The sequence below is a fragment of the Morone saxatilis genome, unplaced genomic scaffold (genome assembly GCF_004916995.1).
Source record: "Morone saxatilis isolate NCDOM2014 unplaced genomic scaffold, NCSU_SB_2.0 Contig5, whole genome shotgun sequence".
NCBI classification, from domain to species: domain Eukaryota; kingdom Metazoa; phylum Chordata; class Actinopteri; family Moronidae; genus Morone; species Morone saxatilis.
Genome location: NW_023340095.1, coordinates 2,010,060 through 2,020,410, shown reverse-complemented (window position 1 = coordinate 2,020,410; position 10,351 = coordinate 2,010,060).

Sequence of the window (10,351 nt, the reverse complement as noted above, 5' to 3'; positions counted from 1 at the left end):
GTACTCTGCCGTTTTATTGTCATGATATCATACATACTATTTTTGTTTTGCTGTTTAAAATGTGTCTTTGCTTCTAGTACCTTTTCAGTGTAAACCTCAAATTCTGCTTTGGTAACGAGGAACTGGTAAATGTTTACTTCTATGAGACACTGATGATTTCATTAATTTTCACAAAATGAGTTGCACAGATAATAGCAGTTGCTGGTCTTAATTACTTAATTACAGTTCCTGAAGTCTCTACATAATACTATTTCCATATGAATAGGACCATAATGTACTAAATTATTAGACACCTCGCATGTCTTTTATTCAGATTTCAGCCCCTCAGGGCCAGTGTTTTTCCAACACGAAAAAGTGCAGAGCCCCTAAAATTCTTCCTATTTGCGTGGGTCTTTGCCAATCCAAATCGTTTTGCTGATTATTTTCCAGGGATTAGGGGTATTTTTCTGGTAGAATGTAATAACCCCTGTATATTTTAACCTCCTTTTAATCAGTGGGGAAAAGGAACAATCAGTTACATCACTGAGATGGAGAGCGCTGGTTTCCCCCCAAGCCCAAGTGTACTGCTTATTTATCCAGCATCTAAGGCTCTCCTGGTTTATTTTATCTAACTGAGTGAAATTCCAGTATCAGCCCAAGTTCTGTGGGGCAGCAGGCCTTGTCTGGCCCCTTTCTGTCTTAGCAGATGTGGAGGAGTGGATCGGAGGTGGTGTTGGTGATGTGAGTGTGTAGCGAGGTGGAGGGAGAACCTACCTACTGTGGTTTTAATAGTGGAAATGTTTCAGACTCACAGTAATTGGATCACTTAAAGGCCTGGTGACAGACACAACCCCAAACAGGCAAACGGTTTGGTGAAAGACACTACGGAGAATGAATGAGAGCTAAAAATCGAGTGCATGTAATATTAATAAGAAAAACCTCTTTAAATACTATTACAGAGTTTTTAGTTTTCATGTATGTCTTCATGTATTTCATCAAGGTCATAAGCTGGAGACTGGCTGAAAAGAGTAACCATGCTTGAGTAAGTTTAGGGTTTCATACTTGTGTTACTGCTCAATTATTCACCTGCACACATATAAGTACACATAGATGGATTATTGTGCAGGCCTACGGGGAACAGGCTTCTGCTTCAAAATGATCATTCTTGTGAACGACTCAAAGGAGACTCAACACACTACAAAGATGTAAAAATGCCCACAAAGAGACTCAAAAGGCCACAAAGACACATAAATAAAATATGTTGTTTCTCGTTCTTTTGTGCGTCTCTTACTCTGGTGAAAGAGGTGGGGGGCCATTAACTTGTCTGTGCCCAGGGGCCCATTGGCTCATAATCCATAAGTACATGCAAAAAACATTTAAACATATGTATGCACACACTGGCTGGCACAAACAGGAAGTGACTCATGCTGGGGATGCTAATTTACTTCTACTACTAACTCGACTAAAGATTAATCAATGAAGCCCCAGCAGAGAACATAAACCTTCATAACAAACAACTGAAGCCCTTTAGCTGTCGAATAAATTAACAAATAGTGATCAGTTCACTGATTCGGGGACCAGAATAACTGCAGTAATAATGTAAATGTAAAATAAAAGGACAATATTCACACATTATTCACTTTGATGTATTACCTGTCTGAAAACCTAATGAGTGCATTATGCATTGCACATGTCAACACCATATCCTGCTTTCAGAACCATCCACTGAGAAGAGCCTTCAGTGCCTTTCCTTGCTCTTCTTTCAATGGAGAAAACATTTTCAGTTCTGATATAACGGCTCGAAAAACAGTTCCTAAAGAGGCATCAAACAGTCACTTCTCACTCACATCGTTGCACACACCTAGCATAAACCATGCCCATATTGCAGGCTGTAGCTTCCAGTAGCCCCTCATTGGTCTGTAGCCACTGTGTTCGGACACAAGTGCATAGCTTGAAGGCCGGCAAGATACAGTAGACTCTGAGTCCAGCTGCCTCACATGGAACGTGGAGAGTGTGGTGGAAATCTGATTTTTCAGTTTGTTTCATGTATCAGTTTGAAGAATGTTACGGCCTCTTCATCGCTCCACACAGCGACCATTTGTCATCTCACCAGTGAAGAGGAAGCTTCGGTGGATGATGTGTTATGATTTATTCGCCAACACTTTGTAACATCTTATTTTCTAACAATACACCAACCCAACATCTTTATGTTTTTATTTTTCCAATTGAAAATGCACATTAGAACAGGTGGATGGAAACGTATGTGCTGAAATAACAAAACAGGACTTCTTTGGGGAATTAGTGCTACCAATAGCAAGCTAGGCTAACTAACTTTCCAAGTGGAATGCAAACTTGACAGCACGAGTGCGTCTCCCAGATGTTGAATGGACTAATGGCATGGCTGATAGCTAACAGGTTCTGTATCATTGACGTTCTTCAGCAGGGCAGCGTAACATTTGACAGCCTGTTTCCTGGTGACGTAGTCCTTCAGATGTTAATCAGCTGCTGCCAAGGGGAAGTTGCTGCCTGTTTACGCACACATGTCCAAAAATAGTTGGCTCCTCTTCTGATAACTGCAAGAATATGCACAGTAGCTGCAGTGTCATTATAGTTTATATGTCCTCAGAAAGAGTGTGAGGAGAATTCAGTGAAACTCTCGCCTGCTCCTGCAAATGGTAGTTAAACCGGTCCCTCGTGCACAAATTGATTGGTTTTTGCTCTTTTTACATTCTCGTCTGATTTGCCTGTTGATTGCAGGAGCAGTAAAGCTTGATGAAGGGCTCAGGCTGTTTGGACATCCTGATTGGTATCAAAGCCACGGGGTCCAACCACAAACACACACACACACACACACACACACAGCATGTGGGGTGGGGGATTGCATGCATGCAGCCTTGGATGAACTGTACAAATATATTGGCATAATAACTCATTCAACACCTCTTTCACTGCTGTGAAATCAAAGCACTTAACTGAATAGACAAAGAACCAAAGAACAATCAGATTCCCTTTGCACTGTCAATTTTAATTTTCTTTTTGTTTCTTCACCCTGATGCGTCAAACTATAATCAGCTTATTGTCCCTGTGCTCGTCCACATTGGGTCCCAAATTAATTTCTCTATCCTCCCCATGCCAAATATGGGCTGGTAAGTCTTTGATCTGTATTAGCGAAGTGTTAAATCTGTTTGATCTCTTCGATTAGCCCCCAACTTGGTGTCTAGACATCAAGGCCAGCGGGTTAGGAGCTCCCTTTCTCTCTTTTTTCTGTCTGCTCTGCAAGTCTCGGCTCTAATAACCCCTCAGGGATGCACTGCATACTTCAAAACACACTCAGCGATGGGACAGAGAGAAAATTATCCAAAGTGTGTTTAATTGCACTTTTAATTATTCTGAACGATAACATCACTTGACCTTCTAAAGTCTACATGGGGGGAAAAAACAAAAAAATGTATCAGTCAGTAAATGGAGACACCCTTGAATATGAAAATAACACAGTTTGCCAACCAATAACACGCTTTTGCTTTCCTCTATAACAAATCTTGCATTAAAACCTCAAACAGTGACTGCCAACCTGTGCATTTCACCCAGAAATATTTATTTCTTGTCTGCCTGAGTTTACAATTCTTTCACAAAAGTTTGGAATTTCATGCTTTTTTTTTAATGCCGAACACTAACTTCATGGTGTAACAGAAGAAAAACATGTCGACATGGATGTAGCATTAAAGTTTCTGACACTGAGTGTTTCTGCAGTATCCTTTCCTGGCCTTCGCTTCTTCTCGTGGGTGTCAGGTGATTGACAAGAAGCAGAGCGTAGCATAATGTATTGAAGTAAAAGGAACAACTCAACCTGAGCGCAGTCAAAATATGCTGCCAAAACAAACTTAAGCATTCATAGTTAGTCTTATGGATTATGTAGCTCTGAGGGGAGGAGAACAAGTCCTTGTGTTAGCAGTTACTCAGACTGTGTGCAGACAGCAGCAGGATTAATGGAGAAAATAGGGGCAACATTCACGATTTGAGAACACATTGGCCAACACATATTGCCCTACCTGATGATCAGTGTTCACTCATACTGGTTGGTGTCCCCACCCTAAATAAGACTGTCCTCCGACCACTTAAACTGGGCATATGCTGTACCATTTGAGCCCGTTACTGAGATGCACAATTCATTTGAGAGTCGGACCAGATTTCAGCTTCGTCAGGCATTGTTTGCCATGTACTGTACAGGAGGTAGCTGGGACCAATCAACTGCCCCGAAGGTCTGACGTTCGGACGAATTTCTGACTTCAGAATTTTTGGTTGGCCGATTTCGGGGCTGTCACGTGGTTAAAGCAGAGCCAAAGTTTGTGCCATTTGTCTCGCAGCATCTATGCAAACTGTCTGAAAGTGCCATGGATGGAAAATATGGAGGCTGGTCAAGGTGTGGCTACAACTTGTGTGCCTCTGTGATCACAACCGATATGAACGAGAGGAAGTCCCTATACGGAGGCACAGTCGGCACACAGGGCGGCACAAATGATCACGGCAGTTTGCCTCGTTAGCAACTGCTAGCAAACAACGTTATTGACAATATCCGAGAGACAGAATGGTCCACAGGGGTCTAAGGACCAATATATTTACTATTTTACACGAGCAGTGTGAGCACTCAGGTCGTGGCTTGAGGATTAGACACAAACCTCTCCTCTTGTGTGTTGTTGTTCACTTCATGTCCTTCATTTTCCCTCCAGTTTTACTTATTTTTATTTAGATTATTTTCACCTATATCGTGTTATCCTTCCCCTCACCTATGTATTGAGTCTTTGTGTTGCCTTGTTTCTGTGTCAGTTCATCTTAGTTTTGTTACTGGCTACTTTGTTCCTGGTTGTTCCCTCCCCACGCTGAACTGTTGGATTTTTTACTTTCGCTCTTCCAGTACTGGTATCTGTCCCTGCCCGCCTACCTCTACCTGCTCCTGCCAGTAAGTTGTATTAAATCACTGCTGTCTTGCATTTAGGTCCAATCCTGATTTTCCAGTGTTGTGACAAGGAGTAATTCATTTCATCGTACAGTGCATATCCAGCTTTAAAGGGCCAGTGTGTAGGATTTAGTGGCATCTAGTGGTGAAGTTACAGATTGCAACCAGGTGAATTCTGCTCACCATCCAAGTATGTTGGAGAAACTACGGTGGCTGTGAAAACTCATGACTCACGAAAAAAGGTCCAGTCTAGAGCCAGGGCGAAAAGGCCGTTCTGGGCTACTGTGGAAATGTAGTGGTTCAACATTGAGGAGTACCAGTGTCCAGTTCCAACCAGAAGACAAAGTTAGCTACTAGCTTGTGAACATAGCAGAGCATTTAGCAGCTAAGAAACCAGACCAACTCGGAGCTAAAGGAAGAGTGAATATGGACTTACATTCATCAGGTGGACACTATGGCACTTTCACCATAACAAATGTATGAGGCGTTAGCGTCAGGTGTTGTGTTTTCCTAGCCTGTTTTAGCTTCGCTGCCCCTAAATAGCCACAGAATAAATGAATTCAGCTTTAACTGCAAAAGTACAATTCAAATTGACAAAGTGTTTTGGCTATCAAAGAAGCAATTGTGTAAACTCTAATTTAATGATTATGAAAGCATTAGTCATCCACTTCACCCACCAGGAAACCAACAGCGTGCCAGTGACAAAGAAAATATCACCTTCAGGCTACCACAAAAGCCTTGTGTATATTTCACAGTCAAAAAACTCACATAACTGTTTATAAATGTGTTAACCCCACTCATTAACTTCAAGAGTAGGATGTTAATTGTCTCCACTACTACTAATAATAAGAAGATATTAGGAGTAGGATCACCATTTCATCTCCTGTGAGACTGCGTCCAACCCGTTAGCTCTATGAAGTATGTTACACCTCCTGAAATGTTGAGTTTTTTAGCTTGTTCTGTAAAAAATGCAGCTTTTTATTGTTTTTGTTGTTGTCACCCTAATAATTTTTTTTCAGTTGGCAAAACTTTGATTAGGAAAAGCTCATGTGCATTGTTTAAAAGTAACACTGGAGAAACTGAGCAGAGGTGGGAGGTAATGATGTACAATACTTCGTTACTGTACTGATTAAAGCTTTTTCAGGTAATGTAATAATCTGTACTTTATTTTACATTTTTTGCATCATTACCTGGATTCCCAACATCCCATGCATCTCAGATGACAGGACAAAAAATAATGTAAAATATGAAAACAGACGAGCGAGGAAGACTCGACTCTATTTGAACCTTCCGTCAGCTTTGCACAGAAGGAGCCAGTAGAAATGTCACTCAGAGAAACTGAGTACTTTTATACATTGAGTATATTTCAGAGCCTGTACTTTTACTGAATCAGTACTTCTGTTTTTACTGTACTAAAAATGTGTGTACTTTTGGGCGCCCGGATAGCTCAGTGGCTAGAGGTGGCGACCCATGTACCAAGACTGAGTCCTTGCTGCAGCGGCCCAGGGTTCGAATCCTTTGCTGCGTGTCATCCCCTCTCTTTCTGCCTCCTTTCCTGTCTGTCTTCAGCTGTCACTATCATAAAGGAAATAAAAGCCCAAAAAATATACTTTAAAAATGTGTGTACTTTTGCCACCTCTGCAGGCAGGGGAGACGGGCAGGTAGGACAGCCAATCCTTTCATCCGGGCTGAATGAATGAGATGATTGGCTGGGCTCGTTACGGGCATGCGACAGCCACAGATACAGATTTTATTCATCTTTTTTTCAGAGCATATCATTTATTCATTGCTGTCAGGAAGTAGAGGGAATTTTAACAAATACAATAAAAAATGCCTCAGAAATACATAAGGCTGGAGGATTTGTTTACTGATTCATCATCCCAAAATCTAATTCAGACTGCCTGGCGTAATAACACTGTACTTACATCTCGAGAGCGACCGTCCCCCAGTGATGATCCGACATTTGAAAGGGGTTAGCATGTCACAGTTGGAGGCCTTTCGCGGCATTCTGTGAAAAACAGCAAGTGTTTCAGTCCGGGCTAAAAGTACACAGGGGGAGAAGAAAGTGTCAAACAGTAGAGGAGCGCTGACTGAATACTTTATGACTCGCAGAAAGAGCAGCAGCAGGTTCCCACCGCCATAGTAACAACTGTGAAAAATTCAATTCCTCCTGCCTTTCCCACTCAGAGTGCGGAGGATTAAGGCTTGAGAGGCACACCCGGCTACCCGCTGGTCCTGTTCGGCTCTCTCACAAGTCCCAACATACAGGAGCCATTCAGAGTGTGGCCATTCTTAATGCCTGACTTATGCCTATGCTGCCATTTTAGTGACATCTGCACAGCATCCAGCAATCCCGTTTAAACTGCCTTTCCATCTTCCTCCTCTGCTGTTGTTTTTTTCCTCCCCTCCTCCTCTGTTATTAAATCTAATGGGGATCACACGTCTCACCTTTTTCATCCCTCCTTTGTGCTGCGTTTTTTTCTTCTCTGGCGTCGGCCACGGGGAGCAAAGCGAGGTCGACCTGTGTGTTTACATTAGTGTGGTGCCTCCTCCCTGCTGCGGTATTGATGTGGCATTATGGGGCCTGGGACTGAAGAGGCACAGAGAGGTAGACAGAGGAGAGAGAGAGAGGCTAAAAAGATGAGTTTTCAGAGTGCTTAACAGAGCCGAGGGTCTATGGGACTGTAGTTGGTCCCCCTCTGAGCTTCTTTTTTTTCCCCTGCCTAGCACCTAATAGGACTGGACTGGATGAGAGTAAAAAGAGATTAAAGGTACTGAGTGTGTGAGTGTGTGTGTGTGAGTGTGTGTGTGTCTGCTGGATTTCACAGACAACAGCATCCCTACTGGTCATTCCCAGAGCTGAGCACTGCAGATGATCAAAAGATGGATTTTTTTTTTTCTAATACAGTTTCCACAGAGCTGTCATTCCCATGATGCAAATACTATTGGGTTAAAGTGATGTGTCCCAGTTACTCCAGTTAGACTGTCCTGGTGTTTATTCACAGACTGATTGACAGGTTCCAGACTAGACAGGGCCCATGAGGCCACTGAGACACTTTGATAATTTTCCATCACAGAGACATTTGTTGGAGAAGTGAGCCACTTTTGATATGACTTATTGAATTTTTTTTTTTTTTTGCTATTTTGATCAGTTTTCTGATTTTATATTCATCTGTCTTTTATGTACAAATGTTTTTTTTCTCTCTGATTTGAACTCTGTGAATACAAGAAAAAACTGAATAAAAGTGGCTCAGCAGAGCATGTGTAAATGGCAGAGAGGGCATCTCTTTGCACATGCACTGAAATATTCTATTCATGGCCAGACTGGGGTTCAAAGTACTAACAAAATGAAATCATACCATTTTTGTGTCATTTGAACCGTTTAAAAGGATGCATGAGCGATGTTTCATGGTATTAAGTATTAATGCAGAGTCTGTTGTGATGCCTCCATCTGCCGTCCCACTGGCTGGACTCAAAGATCCTACATGAAAGAAACAGATGGAAAAATACACTGGTAGGAGAAAGCATTCTGGCTGGATTGAGAAGCACGTGCGGATTAGAAATGGAAGGTATACAAACGTAATCTCAGACCATTTTTACGCTCTTCTAACCGCCGCAGGCGGTGCGCGCCTCGTATGGAGTAAATAATGTGTGGGAATAAAAGCTAGCTAAAAATACAGTCGCAGAAATGTCCTAAAAGAACCGTTCCATTTGTCCGATTGCACTGATTTATTATTGATATCGGGGACAAATGTAACAGGAGAAAGTATTAGGGGATGCAGCAGGGACATATTTGGACTGTTAATCTCACATGAGGGAACTTGTATGTTGTTTTGCACTGGCACAGATGTCAGAGTTGTTTAACTTGGGAACTGGGGCGAGAACAGTTGTTTTAAGAGCCTGAGGAACATGAACAGCAACAGAAATGACTTCTCACTTTTTTTTTTTTAAATTCAAGTCAACATTCTTGTTTTTAAAGCTTGCAGTCAGAGCCAATATACAGTTCACAATTCCTCATAAACTTAAATACTTTTTTTTTTTTTAAATATCCACACACCAGGAGGATTTAAGGATTTCTCAGCTAAAGTAAACAGTTTCTTCATTTGTTATTTTCCTTTTCTGAACTTACTGATTCTTTAAGGCGTCTTCCTCTCCTAATGACACCTCCTGCACAGCGCAGACGGTGAGTCATACAGCCCGCGGGCACATGATGCCTGACCGTTTATGTAGATTTACACATGTGCAGTCGACTGGGCACGGCACAGGAAACATGATAGAGAGTCCACGGTTCCCAGCAGCCAGCAGTCCAGAATTCCAGTGAAATTTGTTTCTGGCGGAGTGCAAGAGAAGAGTCTTCGATCAAACTGACACAGTAACATTATACTAGAGTTTGAATTGTAAACTTATTATAGATTCTAAACAGCTGAATCCAAATGAAAGTGAACAAAGTGCTTTGTTCTTTAGCAACAAGAACCAGTACAGTGCCCTGTTATTATGAAACATATGCATTAAATATTCCTGTAAGTCACAGTTAGTTTTAGACTCAGCATGTGACTTTATCATCTGCAATACACATGAGCTCCTATTGCTCTAATTTTATGTCATTATATTATTATGTGTAAGTTGTGACTGTAAGGCAGTGCTATAAAAATATTAATTATCAAAAGACTGATAAAAATAATTAAAAAGACAGACTTGTAGAGTTTTATAGCATGCAGTTAATTATGTTTTAATTATCATATATTTAATTATAAATTAATCAACATTTGTATAATTTAAGATAATGTGTAAAACACATAATACATAGTGGAAATTAAATAGGCCTACGTTAACATTACAATTAACTGATTTAATGGTGGTTTATATAATTTGTATTTATTTTTTGTTTCATTTTGGATTTAACTTTAATGTACATATTACATATACATGTTTGTATAAATGTATAAATGTCATATAGCGCTGATGCCATATCAACTTTACCCAGAACCCATTGGGCTGATTTGACCCACTTCAGTGGATGGACCCAGTACTGGATCAGAACAACCCTGCTGGGTGGTTTCCTACCCAATGGTACTGGGTAAAGTTAACCTGCAATGGGTCAAGTTTTAATCTATTGGTTTTTAGAGTGCACTATGACTATTTACTTTTAGGGGGTGGGGGATGTAATCATAGTGTCATAGACTTCAGGATACAGTTTATCTTTAAGATAAGATAGACTTTATTGATCCCACATTGGGGAAACCCACTCACTACAGCAGCTCCAGATACAACACAGCAGATCAGAAAATACACATTTGTGAAAATACACAAAAACAGAATAGAAAATGAAAATAGAAAAAAGAGTTGTATGTACACTCAGCTTTTTATCTAGAGATGTGAGTAATAAGGAACATTGCACAGGTCACAGCAGGAGCTAGT